Raw genomic sequence first — 13676 nt, 5'->3', positions numbered from 1 at the left:
AAGCAATGGGTGTCTCAAAGCTTTTCACTTGGAGTATCTAGAGAAAAGGGTAATGTAATTTGAATGTCATCTGGTTCTTTTTCTGACTTGAGAAGAATCATGTAGGGTCATACTTAAGACTTTATCAGAAAAAGTAATTTCATCTCAGAGCTGTGATTTTGGGTCATTTTGTGTAAATGTCTCCAAAAGCTCCTCCTAACTTTTTAATGCCATTTGTAGAACTGGTCTATTTTCAACCTGTTGATCATTTTTTTTTAATACTGAAGGAGGTAAACAAAAATAATATTTTAATATTAAAAATAGTGAAATGTACTATGAAGAGAAGAAATATACATATTTCTTTCATTGAATAGGGCTTGTTTTGGTATTAATATTCTGGAGAATATATATATATATATGCTATAAACTTCTAATATGCTTAGCATAGGATTTCTTTGCTAAAAGAAAATGTGTCTTATAGGAGGTAAGGAATTGGTTTTTAAAATATAAATAGTAAGAAAGGGTAACAATGTATGTTTTAGGTAAAGTGCTAAATGGAACAAAAGTTTTATTCAACAAATTTTACTGTTAGTTAGAACTGTTAGTTCTGTTAGTCTGGGAGCAATAAGATGATTAATAAGTTAGGTCACTGCCGTTAATGACCATATGGATTAATAGAGGAAAGTGAGATATAAATATCAACTCTAATTTAAGGGAGACTGGTGTAGTGACTTCTATAAGAAATATAGAAGGAGAAAGAAGACAATCATTATGATTGGAATGAAGAGTACTTGCTAATAGGAATGGCATTTGAGGCATGTTGGAGAGAATAAGAAGGTTCTTCACATATGAAACATAACAACATTTTAGATTTGTGCAATCTGGTAAAGAGATACATTGGTCAAGACTCTTGATTCATGGGACAAAAAACAAACAAATAAACAAACAACAACATTAACAATTCAAACTGAGCTCAGTTCAGACTAGCTTAGGCAAAAGAAAGGGGAATTTATCGGTTTGCCTATGAGAAGATAGTTGGCATCTCACTTCTTGCCCACCCAAATCCAGGTAGATGCTCCAACTGCCTTGAGTTTTCTCACTCACGTTCTGCTTTCTATGTTTAGCTCTCCCAACCTCTTTGTGTGTGTGAGAGAGATGCTCCAGTTGGTCAGGATTGAGTCAGTGTCCAAAATAGAATGTGTGGGGGTGTGAGGGGTATGGGGGGTGGTTAGCAAAAGCTGCTGCTGCAGAAACACATGCAACTTATTGGTGGTGTCATTCTCCAAAATTCTGAGAGGAAGCAGTTCAGAGCAGGCAAAAACAGATTTCCACTACACAGTAGGATAAATGGAAGTTTGGTTAAACTTAGATGTTGTAGAAGTCTATGTAGAGAGAAGGGAAAAAGGAATGACTGAGGTAGACAGTAGTCATAGGTGTATGGTCAGCTGAGAGTAATGTCCTTAAAGCAGTAGGTTAAAACCATTATTTAGCATGTTAAATTTTCAATTGATTTGTAGATAGAAGAACTTGAGGGAAAAAAAAGTTGGACTAACTCTCCGGACTGATTAATTTTCCTTATTTATTTTTTATAGTGCTGAGGATTGAACCTAGGGCCTCCAGCCCATGAAGTAGGTCCTCTACCACTGAGCCACATCCCTGGCAACTTTCTTTTTTAAAATTCTAATTTATTAGTGTACCACTCAATCTTAAAAGAAAAAGAAAATGTAAACAAACAAACAAAAGCTCCAAAGAGTTTTATACCATTTTTTAAGGAAGAGAAACTGTTCCTTTTAACTTTATACTCACCCCACATCCCAATTTCAAAATATATCATTTATTTGTCTTGGTTGTGGATGTTTCCAAGATGAGATTTGATATCATACTTCATTCCTTCTGTGTATCAGGAAACCCTTGCTTTCCTTTATTGAAGGAGGCGGTTCTGTTCAATCTTGGTGTTCTTCATCCTCATCTTTGCTTCTGGAGATATTTCCTCGGGTTCACTATCCTCACCTTCATTGAAAACTGCCGCTACTGAAAGGGTTTTAGAGCAAGAGTTAGAACAGTTTCCCTAGGCTTACTTGATCCAAGTTTGATGGATATGGCTGATGCTTTCTTTATTATCCGACTACTTGTGGCAAATCCAAACTTGGAGATTTTTGTAGACTTTCTTGGGAGGTCTGCTGCTATTTCTTTAGCTGATCATGTCTCAGAGCTGTATCTGGAACTTTCCCCTCCATTATTGGAACAAATAGTCTTGGTTTTTCCAGTTTCTTCTGTTTCTTCTTCAGGTCCTCTGGTGACCCCAGTCCACTGTGGCTCTTTAGGCTTCTCCTTTCCTGCCTTCCCATCCAGCATTTTCCCTGGGGCAGCTATCTGTTTTTATTAAATCTTTATCCTTTTTTAAAGTTTGTTTTTGCAGTTAGTAAAAGGTTTTTTTTTTGCTTGTTTTCTTATTTAAATTGTGTGCTATTTGGCTACCCTTTTCTTTTTCTTCTTGGCAGTGTATAAGTGAAAAAGATTAAATCAATCAATTAAAACACATCCGTCACTTTTACTTTTTGGCACTGATGTAAAAAAGAAAAACTGTATAGTTTAGAGATAAATAAAAGTTAGACTTTTAGATTATTTGAATTTAATTTGTCCTTAATAGACCTGCTTCTTCTTATTTTTTTCTGATTTGTATGGTTTTATAAAAATCAATGGAAGCAGTTCACAAAAATACATATATTATACCAAAGTTAAGAAAATGAGTTAGAAACACAAGGACAGAGAGAATGAGGATAGTCAGAAAAACTAGAGTGAAACTAGGATTAATATTTGTATCTCAAATGCTTGCCATGAGTACGCTAGCTTTTCCTAGAGAACGTACATATCTGGCCCTGAGATTTTTATCAGTCAGTGCAAAGAGGGAAAAAATGATCAGGTGAAGGATTTATAGCATTCTTCATATAAAAATAAATCAGATACTCAAGAGAGATACAGCTCTTACTAGTACTGGAATCCTGTGAAATTTCTTTCAAGGAAACTCCAAAAAGTATGTCATGAGGATTTTGTAGTAAATAAAACTCTTAAAAAGTATATTCAGTATTGCTTTGGAGTTTTTTCTTAAAGATTTGTTTAAGGCACATCATTTTATGTGGGGCAAAATAACAGTGTAGATTGGTGGTTGACAATCTATGGCTTATGAAGCAAATCTGACCTGCTGCTATTTTTATAGTAATTTTTAGATTGGAAAACAACCACACCCATTTGTTTACATATAGTCTGTGGCCACTTTCATTTTATAACAGCAGCACTAAATATAGTCATGTGCCACATAGAGAGGTTTTGTATATGATGGACCACATTTAAGATACTGCCTTATGAAGTAGCTCTCTTAGTTTGTGTAAGTACACCTATCATTTGCACAATGAAAATACCCAACAATGTATTTCTCAAAATATATCCCTGTTGTTAACAAGTGATGTCTGACTCTAGTTGTGACAGAGATCCTATGTCCCTCAAAACCTCTAGAGTATTTCCTATCTGACTCTTTGCTGTAAAGATTTGCTAACCTTTCTCCTAGATACACAATTCTCTGATGGTTTGGTTTAAAATTAAGACATCATATAAAGTATCTAGAGCAGAGGTCTCAAACTGGTAGATGATGTATTTTGTTTGGTCAAATTAGTATTGGTTTTTTAGAAATTTGTGCCAACCCAGAAAAATTCAGAATTTGGCTTTTTTGGAAAAATTGGGTGAACTGACCACACTAGGTTTGCATGGTATTCATCTTTCTCTTTAGATGCACCATCTCTTTCCAATGTGTATTCCATACTACTCTGTTACTTCCCAGTCTTCATCTTCTCCAAATAGTCTTTTGGCCACTGAGTTAGAAAAATAGCCAAGTTGCAAGTACTTGAGCTATGTTCAAATATATTGTTTATTGTAATAGTACTTGACAGCAGAGAAATTTAGGATGTATTACTTGACTACTGCTTGGAGTGTACTTTTGTATTGCTACCTATAAGCAGGTTATACACATTTTTAGCCAGCAGAGTTGGAAGTACAGTTGATATTCTCCTAAGATGAGAGGCTTGTCAAAGATGTGTGCCTACGTGTAAAACCAACAAACCTGTATATGAAAATGGGCTAAAAGATTTGACCTAGAGACAGGCCAAATTTTCAACAGAAAATAATTCTAGTTCTATCTTAATAAAAAGACAAATGGATAAAAAGACAAGTATCTTAAATTTACTACTTTGGCTCATCAGTTTCCTACTTTAGAGAAGAGATAATGGGTTAAATTACCACCATATATAAAGAACAAAAGGCATCCAAGAAAATATTTATCAGATTAAGCAGGCATAGAGAAGGGTTATAAAGAATAAGTAAAACGAACAAACAAACAAACAAAAACCCCAAGAAATCCCAAGATTCAATTTGTCATGAGAGAGGACCTGGAAGTAGAGAGAAAGAGAAAAGACAGGGCTTAGCATACTTCTGGTGAGAACAGGCTTGAGAAGGCCTCAGGAGGGAATTCATTGATCAAGGGTAAGTCCTGGCACACAGGACATGCCCAGTATTAGCTCTTGGCTATTATAATAACATGTAATATATAACAATTAGCTATTCTATGGGTAGAGACAAGGAAGAGTAAGTACCTAGAGGGAAAATGGAGGAGAACCATGGTAGACTTCATGATTGTGTCTAGACTGAGTCCTGATTCTTAGATTCTTTTCTCAAGGAAGTGATAGCATCTGTAAAGAAAATGGGAAAGTGGATAAGAAAGATCAAGTCTGTTGAACTTGAAGGAGTATTGAGAAAATTAGTCAAAGCTGTTTGAGAGGGAGTCTGAGATATGGGATAGAGATATAGAGAATCACTGATTTATTTGCCTAAACATGTTGAATGTCATGAAAAAGATAAGACTTGCCAGAGAATGTAGAAGGAGATGAATTAGGATGTTCAGAATAGAGACGTCTACCCCAACTTTCCTCACAGGTAAACTGGGAGAATTGTCACTTTGGTTTCTAAATCCATGATCCTAAGTTACAGAATTTTAGAAGCCATTAATTACTTTCACTTAGTATGATTATATAGCCAAGGGGATACACTTTATCTTGGTAGTTTCTCTGACATTCATTTGAATGCTGGTATGATCTTAGACATTTCCTTTCTCTTTGCTTTTATTGTCTATTTTCTTCTTTGTAATTCAGGGCATCATGTTATGTTGCTGTACCTTGTCCTGGCAGCTTGAATAATATCAATCAGTATTCAAGGCAGACCAGATACAATTCTAATATCTGCGTGTTTATATTGAAGGACTTTAAAGAAGATAAAATTTGTATTTCATCAGCTCAAGGGTAAATTATACTGTTGTGGTTAATTGTACAGATTATTATATCATAAATACCTTGGTTTAATCCTGGTTTGACATTGTGACTTTGGGAAAAATTATTTTGTCTCTAGGCCTTAGTTTCTTAATTTATAAAAATAGAAACAGTTATAGTATTTCGTAAGATTGTAGTAAGGATAAGGAAGGTCCTGGCACATCAGACATGCCCAAGTATTAGCTCTTGCCTATTATAATTTCTCAAGATATTTGAACATAGGTAATTTGTGTTGAACAATATTGCATTTAATTATATCCTAGCTACTTATATGTCAGAATGTAAGCACCTAAAAGATGAGTTGATAACACTCTGAATTTTTTTTACCATTGAATATTCATTCTTGTACATTGACTACTTCCATGTGGTGATTCATACGTGTCATGGCCTATGTTAAATTTCAGTGATCTTTTTATTTGGATGAATTATATTTGGCTTCATGTTTCTGTCAGATGATAGGAAAATAATGAAACAATAGCATGTGAATTTGACCAAAGTGAACCCTGAGAGCCATTAACTGGATATTTTGTTAGAAAAGTGATAATGGGATAAAAATGTGAATTATCTTGAAATTCAGAGTGGCTCCATTCTTTGGTTGTCTAATACCTGATATCTGCAGAGTTTTCCTTCGGATGATAAAAGTGCTTGAGAGATAAACTTTATTCTTTACATGAACAATATATGGGATTTATGTAGAAATAACTCCTTTATTTTAAAATTGTTCCCTAATATATTTTTTCTTGCTCTGTTTTGCTACCCTTAAACTTTATTAATAGGGTGTCTTGTTATCACAATCTATTTATTCTCTATTGACATTGTTTTAAATCCTCTACTCTTTCTCTTTTATTTGATTTTTATTTAAGAATATATTTTAATTTATTTTCATGAATTTTTATGGACCTGTATGATACTTCTGTGAATTAATTGTATTCCTCTGAGATGATAAAAGCGTTACTACTTTGTTATTTAGTACAAAAATATGAAGGTTAAACAGCTATGTAGCACGAAATTATGGTGGAGGAATGTGTCCTAAGTTCAAACACTGATGTTCATTTTACATTTTACAAACTTTCAGACAAGCTATTCGAATACATACACAATTTTTGTTAGATAAGGAAAAGTGACTTAGGAGTGGTTTGGGTAAAGCACATCTTCTTAGATTAATTTTTCTATCGCTGTGTCTGCCAGTGCCCACAGTAGGGATTCAGATATAGCATCAGCAACTCATGTTAGCAGCGTATTCCCTATTCTTCCATAACATGCTAGAAAATGTATTAAAAAGGTTTCACTTAACATGGATCAAATTAGTGTGTACCTGTGATTTGACTAATACTTTGCTAGAGCCTTATAAATTCAGTCCTTGCTCTTATACTTAAAAACTTTTTTTGCCATATCAAGTATATTTATTAATGAAATCTAATTGGTCTGTCACTGATTGTGTTTGAGACAAAATCAAAAGGCCATCCATCAATGTAATTGCTAAATATTAAGTGCATCTGTATATTTATATTGTAAAATTTTATGTTCTTAGGATTTAAAAAATCAACAGTCTGAATTTTCTTTTAAATATTTTTAAATTTTTAATTTTCTTATTTTAGTATTTGACCTACTAAAGCTTGAATAATGCAGAACAGCTGTATTTATTCATAAGTGATAGTAGGCCAAAGGAAGGTGGTAAGAAAAGAAAAAATAAATTTCCTCAGCATAAGCTTTGCCAGTTATTGCTAAGTACATAGCTGTATTACATTTTTAAAGCATGACTAAAGCAGATACTAAATTTCTCACAATTGTACAAATTAACAATGTATGCTATCTTTACCATATGATTTGACTTTGAACATGTCTTGAGATGTTGCTGTTTCTTTAACATTCCTTAGATGGCACAAAATGGAAAAAAATTTTTTCTGAACAAAAACATGAACAAAGTATTTTTTTATAAAGTATGCAAGTCAGTTATTTAGTTATGAAACCATCATGTGCAACCATTATCTGATCATAATTTTCCTTTTGGAAAATATACAGTTTTAACAGATGCTGTCATTGAATACAAAGCAAAAGGAAAAACAGGAAAAAAAAAGATAGCTTCATTTACCCCCTCTACAACAGTTATGCAAAAATCCTTTAGTATTTATTGCATGTAGATCATATGCAGTTGAATCAATTATCAATGTACTTTGCCAGGCCCATGATGAAAAACTGAGATTACATTTTACTTTTTACTACATATTATTTTATCATTGCCAACTAATGTTGGGACTATTTAAACATTGAAAAATTCGCTGGCATGGTATTTAGAATGTTATTAGGGTATCATAGGAAGGATGTACTGAGTTGGTGGTAATTGATTTATCCCCATCATCCTGAACCTCCCACTCTTCTTCCACTTTGTCCTCCCTTGGGCAATAATCACAGGGTCGAGCTGCCAATCTGTAGACTTAATTTTTTCCAGCAGTACCATCTGGCTCCTTGGCACCAGAAGTTATATTGGTTCTTTGTGGTTGCTACTGAATTTGTCATATTGTTAGACAGCTTATAGGATGTTTTTGCTATTTGATCCTAATTTTCTTTCAAGTAATTATTGATTATTATTTAGAGAATCTTCCTTTGCCATTTCTGAGAACATGGCAGAATTTTGTTGTGAAAAAAATAGAATGCACCTAAACAAGTTGTGTGTCAGCCTGGAGATTCTTTTTCCTGTATTGTTTTCTGTTGAGTTCTCCTTTTCAAGAGAGATTAATTTAAAGTTAATCATGGAGGTTTTCTGTTTCTAAAAATCATTCAATGTGTATTTAAATCCTATTATGAGTACCATCACATCCTAATTGTGAATATTTAGAAATCTCTATCAGTGGCACAGATAACCTTCCAACATCCAGCAGTACTTTATCCCTGTTTAAAGATGGCCGCCTTGTGAATCTTGTGTTTTATTTTGTAGATGAGGTGGTTTTACAGTCATGTCTAATAACATTCATAAACAATTTAAAAGTAGAATTGTGAAAAGTTCATCAGTGTTTCAGTAATTAAAAATAATTTCCCAAGCATGTATTTCTACAAACTTAAGCATTTTTTTCATCTTACATTGTAAACTAGACATTTTCAATGAAGTAAAAAAATTATTTGACCCATTTGTTTCTAAAATAAAGATCATAAAAACATTTTTAAGCTCTTAAAGAATGTACATAGAAAGCAGATCACTTTGACAAATATTTATTTCATCATATTTGATTGCATTTTCATTTAGTGGAACAAGATAGACATATGTTTTAGAAAGTTTTTAGGGGCATTCATTCACATGAAAGTGTTTCTCTTGAGTTTAAAATTTTAACTAGATGCTATGTGATCCGTTAGTTTACAATAAGGACAGGCTACTGATATGTTAGAAATATTTATTTTGAATCCTTTTTGTGGCTGATGTAAGGGTATTTGAAGTTCTTAAACAGGGTCTTAGTTGGGATTATTTTAATATTACTCTATTAGAAGTAGTATTTTAATACTACTCTATTAGAAGCCCACTAACTATAAACGGGACTTGCAGAACATTTTCAGAATGTTAGATAAAATATACAGCTAAATTACTGTCATTTGGTTGTGATGTGATGTTAAAATCAAGTTGTTTATAATTTTTAGGTTTTAAGTATGTAAAGGAAATGAGTAATAAATGTCACTGTAAGAAGAGCTAAATCAGATGTCAGTGAAATGATTCATGTGCTAACTGGAATAGTTAACATGCATTTTATTCTACTGTCTAGCAGGAGGAGGTGGGCTATAGAAAAATGAATTCTTCACTAAATTATTCACAACAATTATATCAAATTTTAATAACTTGAACTAAGAAGGCGTACATATGATTCATGTTTTCACAATCACCTACATTAGAGATTAATTGTGCTTTCTTTAAACAAAAATGCACTCTTACAAATGTTTTTAATTGGTAAATCATGATTACTTTCATATTTATAGAGTATTATCATTTGATCAGTTTTTAGCTATAACCTAAGGTGAAGCTTAAATATCACAGCTAATCTGTTGTCTCAAATGCCAGCTCATTAGAATTTGCCCCTAGTATCAAAAAATGCCCTGAATTGTTTGTTGGCTTTATCTTAACTCAAATATGTAAAGGGGACAGTAGAACATTTTTCTTTGGAATCACAGAGAGTTCAGTGACCTTTCTGTGGCAAATTATGTAGAAAGAAAATATTTATATTCATTTAAAATAACCTCCGTGAAGAAATAGTCTCATTACCCTGTTTGATCAATTTCTTGTAGCCTGAGCTGTAGCATGCTGCTATTGCCATTGGTTGATGGAATACACTGAGTAGTGGCTAATGGTGATGGTGCTCATCAGGAAGGGTTCAGCCAGCGGTCAGCAACAAATAATTCAAGACTGTTTCTAAGTTTGTGGCTGGTGGAATTTGCTTCTTGCCCCAAGCCAGCGGCATTGCTGAGCTGGGCTATTTGATTAGAAGAGAGGCATATTTGCTTCTTAGCAACTGCACATTTGCACAACCCATAGTCTTCTACTGCCTCCAAAGGTTTTCCTTTTGTGATAGTAGAATAATACTTTATTGTTGATTGACGGACAAAAGAGGTTCTAATACAAGGCAAGCTTATAACCATTTTTGTAGTTGTTGGCTTTTAAATATTTCAGCTACATGTACCAGTTTTTGAAAAAGTAAAGACCAAACATAGGTATAGTATAAATAGGCATCAAAACTCCAATGTGTTAGAATTTCAGTTTGCCTATTAGTGTAAGGAGGTTTACCCAGAATGAATTGAGTACTGTTACTTTTTTGCTTAGCAGATTCAATAATAGAAAATAAAGCCTGACCCTTGTTGATACTCTGGGTATATGCGCTTCCAATGAGAATTAATGCTAGATAAAATTTAACTAATGTTTTTGAAAGAAAAATTGATGTTAGTAGAGTTTTTACATAGCTTTTTCACACTTAAGAACTGGTTTTTAGAAATCAAATTTTGAATTGTGAACACATTGTAGGCATAGAATTTGGAACATAGTTTTCACAGGAATGAATCTTCAGAAGAAAATATGTGTCTTTAATAGAAGACAAAGGTATTTATAACCCAGCAGTTAAGAAGCAAGTGAGACAAGATAAATTTGGGAAGGACAGTCTGAGTTTTATGATCCTGGGAAACCAGGACTGGAAAAAAAGTTGTGGGTTTTTTTTGAACATCATTTTATGGCTTTTCTCACTCAAATTATATGGTTAGGACTTGAATTTTGGGATTTTTAAGGCAGATGGTTTAAAAAGTGGTATGACTATATATGATGTTAATTTTACTCTTGTGCTATTTTATGATGATTGGGTTTTAGAAAAAAAATCTGTGATACCATAAAGGAATACTGAAAAAACTATTTGAGCCAATGTATTTTGATATACATGATTTAAATCCATTATTTTATATAAATTGTTGACATCACCCCTGGTAAAATGAAATTGCATATGTAAGATGAATTAAGGTTTTGAACATAGTGATTTTTTTCCTATTTAAAAGATGTTTGTTCAATTTTTGTCTCCTAAGATTTATGACAGATGAGAGAGTTTTCACAATTTAAAATGAACAACCAAAAAAGTGCATTGGTGTGAGTTTTCTAGTTAGCAAATCTTGAAATGTGTTTTGGGACTTAGGGAAAGTTAAAGCAAGTGCAGACATTAACATAGACATAAAGTGTGTGCGGGCAAATACTCTCATTCCCAATAACAGGACCTTAGGGCATATCAGTATGCATAATATGGCCATCACTGTATTTACTTACTAATAAATAGCCACTTTAGTGGCAACCTAGAGTCCAAAAAAGGGAAAAGGAGTGAGGTTGAGTGATCCAATATTGCTAGGCAATAATATGCCCCATCGTATCAAGCAGCTGTCCCTTTGCAATTTCAGTTAACATACTTGAAATAGTTCCTTTAAAAACAAATTTGAGCTCTAGGAGGAAATGGAAAATACTTTTAAGAACGGTTTTAAATTGTTTAAAAATTAACATGCCTGCAAGAAAATTGCCAAAGTTACATGTGAGTTTGATGTTATATAAATTAGGATTATAGCTTTTGTTAACATTTTATTTATAAGGTAAATTATGGGAGTTTGATGTAATAAGGAAAATGCTCTTTAAATTACTAAACTCTCTTGCAAATAGTTGCAAAAATGGCATTTAAAAGCTCTAATCTAGTACATTAAAATTACTTGTATTTGTCTATATCATTACATGGCATTGTTGTTAAGTGCCCTCTCTTTTTTATATACAAATAGCTTTACAGCTTCTTATTTGGGTGTATATAACAAAAGGCAGTTTGCTTAGTGGGACTTAGGAGGATCTATTTTATTATTAACAAGATTCATCCCTCCATCTTTCATTGTAAATGTAAGTAGTGAAAGTGATGTCCTTTGGACTCAGGTTTTTACATGTAGGTCCATTTGTTAGAGGTGAAGAGGAACAGGGACAAATAGAATTTTCTTATACTTTTTTTTTTTCCAGGTAAGGAGGGTATGTGAATAGGGAAGAAGCAAGGTGGTAGGATTGGGGGACAGATTTTGTTGTCCGTTCCTCCAGAAATTTCAGTGCTTGTGTAGTCTCTTTAGGCGTCTGAAGTCAAATCACTAAACAAATCAGAATAAATTCTGTGGCATAACTCGTAAATTACTGTCTTATTATTGAGGAGGTTATAACCCAGAGAGATTAGGTGATTTTCCCAAAGCCACATAACAAGCAGTGGTGAAGCTGGGGTAGAAATTTAGGTCTATTTTTTTCTCAGAAGTGACGATCTTTCTCCTACAGGACACTAATACCTGTCTTGCAGGCTTACCTTCCTTGTTTAGGAATGTATGCTTTGGTACTAAAAACAGGAGATGAAATCTCTGATAACTAGCTTTGCGACCTAACCAAACTCCTTGACTGCTTCTTATTTTTATTTTTAAAATTAATTAATTACCTAACTAATTAAATTATACAGTTCTTGGGATCCAACCCAGGGCCTCAAGCATGCTGGGCAAGCCCTCTACCACTGGTCCACATCCCTAACCCCTTATTTTTAATTTTTAATTGAATAAATGTTAAATGATAAGTAAAAATTTTATGTATTTATGGTATACAACATGATTTGATATATTTGTACATTTGATATATTTGGACATTGTGGAATGTCCAAACCAAGCTATTTAAATATGCATTACCTCACATACTTACTATTTTTTTGTGGTGAGAACAATTAAAATATATTCCCTTAGCCATTTTCAAGTATATAATGTTTTATTAACTAGTCACCATGATGTACATCAAACTTAATCAATCCTCCTAACTAAAATTTTGTGTCCTTTGAAATCTTCCCAGTCCACCCACCTCAGCTTCTGGTAACCACCATTTTACTCGGTTTGTTTGAGTTTGACTTTTTAATGTTCCATAAAGATGTAAGTGAAATCATGCAGATTTCGTCTCTCTGTGCCTGACTTAATAACTAAAGGTTCATTTGTGTTGTCACAAATGACAGGATTATTATTATTTCTCCTCCTCCTCCTCCTCCTCCTCCTCCTCCTCCTCCTCCTCCTCCTCTTCTTCTTTTCTTCTTCATCATCTTTAGGGCTGTGTGTGTGTGTGTGTGTGTGTGTGTGTGTGCGCGCGCCATTTATCCATTTATCTGTTGATGGACAGTTAAGTTGATTCCATATCTTGCCTATTGCGAATAGTGCTGTACTGAACATGATGTCTCTCAGCATACTGATTTTATAACCTTTGGTATGTATACCCAGTAGTGGGATTGTTGAGTCATATGGTATTTTTATTTTTAAATTTTTGAGGAACCTCCATGCTGTTTTCCATAATGGCTGTACCAATTTACCTTCCTGCCAACAGTGGTATAAGGGTTCCTTTTTCTCCACATCTTTGCCAAAACTATTATCTTTTTGATAATAGCTATTCTGAGAAATATGAGGGAGTATCTTATTGTGGTTTTGCTTTGCATTTCTCTAATGATTAGTGATAGTGAACATTTTTTCATAAACATGTTGGTCATTTATATGTCTTTTCTTGGGAAATGTCAATTTAAGTCCTCTGCCCACTTTGTAATTGTGTCATCTGTGTTCTTACTGTTGAGGTGTTTGAGTTCCATATGTATTTTGAATATTAACCCCTTATTAAGCTGTAGGATTTGAAAATGTATTCTTTACTTCTGTAGGTTGTCTCTTTACTCTGTTAATGGTTTTCTTTGCTGCACAGAAGTTATTTAGTTTGATGAAAGCCCATTTGTTTGTTTTTGCTTTTGGGATCCATGCCAAAGTATCTTTGCCCTGACCAATATCCTGAAGCTTTTC

General features: G+C 33.4%; 1 protein-coding gene and 1 pseudogene across 2 annotated transcripts in view; one reads left to right on the top strand and one right to left on the bottom strand.

Annotated features, from left to right (window-relative positions):
- Skap2 (src kinase associated phosphoprotein 2) overlaps positions 1-13676 on the top strand; it is a 173514-nt gene that overhangs the window by 32758 nt on the left and 127080 nt on the right. The gene's annotated exons all lie outside the window — the stretch shown is intronic.
- Positions 1814-2334, bottom strand: LOC124990476 (PEST proteolytic signal-containing nuclear protein-like; annotated as a pseudogene).

Source organism: Sciurus carolinensis, chromosome 8 (assembly GCF_902686445.1).
Source record: "Sciurus carolinensis chromosome 8, mSciCar1.2, whole genome shotgun sequence".
Classification (NCBI taxonomy): domain Eukaryota; kingdom Metazoa; phylum Chordata; class Mammalia; order Rodentia; family Sciuridae; genus Sciurus; species Sciurus carolinensis.
This window is presented reverse-complemented; position numbering and strand designations above follow the sequence as displayed.